The following is a 2590-nucleotide window of genomic DNA, read 5'->3' on the forward strand; positions in this document are numbered from 1 at the left end:
CATGCCGCTTGCGTGTGCGCTCAATTGTTTAAGCAGTGACGTTGCACGAAGTATTATTTTGCTTGAGCTTTTCAACAACTGATGAAACGGACGGAGACAGGGCGAAATCAGTTTTGCGTGGTAAATGACTTCTTTGTCAAGATTATGTTTTCTTTAGACCAACATTTTATCTAAGCGCCATTCGTGCTCACCTTGAAACGATGACATTTTTCTCGCCTGCTAAGTACACAATTATTTCATCGTCTTTGGTTTAAGTTTCTCGATGTCAAGCCGTAGTTATTGCTGTCTTCCAAGCGCATTCGCGAGTTTTTTTATTTCACAGCATATAAGTCTCTAGACCGTCGATGCAATTTGAATATGTAGCCACATTGTTGCTATCGGCTAAATTGGTAACTTTCACTCGTGATGTTGCCGTTGTCTCCGAACCAAATTTTTTGGGATTTTACCATAATTATAACGGCGCCGCATCTCATGTTAAAAGGCAGAAAAACTGCAGTTTTCCAAGTGGAAAACTAAATTTTTTTATTATGATTTTATACCGCGAAGAAAAAAGATAACTGCCTTTTTTTTTTCTTTCATTTTGCCATGTCACGAATACTCCGCAGATTTCAGCGGCTTTTCATCCAAGAAAGCAGCAGTTTAAATTTATTACCACGACTGTGCGCGCCCTTGCATTGTTATCAAAAACCTTTTGTACATACTGGGAGTAAGAACTCAAGCTTTCTGATACTGCTGGCATCTATTATTAATTATAAGTGCTGCCAAGCCCCCGCCCCCAATGACTTGCTCCCAATCCCACCTCCTAACGCGCCCGGCCATGCAGTCCCAGATAACCAATACGCTAGCTCATTCTACATACATTAAAGCCTCGTACCCATCTTGCCTCCCCCACCTCTGGCGGCACTCGTCAGCAACATATATCCCAACCCATCCAAGAACAACGCGACCGTAAAACTCAAGCTTTGTCTAGGCAGCACGCATGTCAGATAAAGTGACCTGCTCTTTCCTCCAGTTATGCATTTCCCAAGACGCTGAACAAAATGTCTGCCCCACTTCCCTTAAAACCCAACACGCCCTCCTGCGCACAGTCCCGCACATCCTGAGTCCTTGAATAGTGTATCCAGACATTGTACGACTCTGCGCGTCAGCGTTTAAACTGTCGTCTGAAGTACCTACGCTTGCCTTCTCCATGCACCTTCCTGCTTAAGTATAATATAACGCACGCCTTTGGAATACACTCCTTCTGCAGAACACGTTTTTTGGTGTTGTTTTCCCACTTCCCGATCCACCAAGCAAAAAAAAAAAAAAAAAAAAAAAAACCTCCCACTAAACTACCCTCCATCCTCGCAGTCGGCCTGAAACCAACATGCCAATATCGCAGATGTTGATTCTGGGCAATCCTAAAATAAATTTCACTATATGTGGTCACAACACACCTCCTCTGCTTCAACGTCCCAACCCACTTCACCTCCCACTCCCTACTTACACCAAACACGCAGCATCCTTGCCTGATAACTTCGAATTGAATAGCACTCTTCAATCAGTATACACATAACAGTGCTGATGTTCTTCAATTCACAGAGAACTTTTCAGAAATTAAGAAGATCGACGGAAGAAGAGCCGTGAATGAAACATGCGCTTAGCGCAAGCACGGGAAAAGTATTCATTGCACGAAAAGCAAGCTTATAAAAACCGAGAGCAGAGGTCTCTGGCGAAGTATGAAAAATGAAAAAACAAAACACCTCCGTAACAAGGCAGAAATACATATGAAACACAGCTTAGTAATCTGCGCACTCTCTATTTCAGAGAAAGTCGAAAGCCTTTGTCGTGTCTAGGTCTTATGCAAAAACGATGCTTCCTTATGTCGCTGTGATCGGAAGTTCGATACAATACCCTCCATCCTCGCACTCGGCCTGAAACCAACATGTCAATATCGGAGACGTTGATTCCGGAGAATTCTAAAATAAATTTCGGTATGTGTGGTCAAAACACGGAACCCCCCCCCCCCCCCACCCAGCCCTCTAAAGAAGTCCCCTTCCCAGTACCAATATCCCCTACCACGCCTCCTCTCCTTCAACATCCCAACCCACTTCCCCACCCACTCCCTACCTACACCAAACACGCAGCATCCTTGCCTGATAACTTCGAATTGAATAGCACTCTTCAATCAGTATACACATAACAGTGCTGATGTTCTTCAATTCACAGATAACTTTTCAGAAATTAAGAAGATCGACGGAAGAAGAGCCGTGAATGAAACATGCGCTTAGTGCAAGCACAGGAAAAGTATTCATTGCAGGAAAAGCAAGCTTATAAAAACCGAGAGCAGAGGTCTCTAGCGAAGTATGAAAAATGAAAAAACAAAACACCTCCGTAACAAGCCAGAAATACATATGAAACACAGCTTAGTAATCTGCGCACTCTCTATTTCAGAGAAAGTCGAAAGCCTTTGTCGTGTCTAGGTCTTATGCAAAAACGATGCTTTCTTATGTCGCTGTGATCGGAAGTTCGATACAATACCCTCCATCCTCGCACTCGGCCTGAAACCAACATGTCAATTTCGCAGACGTTGATTCTGGAGAATCCTAAA

This window comes from Dermacentor silvarum, chromosome 2 (genome assembly GCF_013339745.2).
Source record: "Dermacentor silvarum isolate Dsil-2018 chromosome 2, BIME_Dsil_1.4, whole genome shotgun sequence".
In the NCBI taxonomy this organism is placed as follows: Eukaryota; Metazoa; Arthropoda; class Arachnida; order Ixodida; family Ixodidae; genus Dermacentor; species Dermacentor silvarum.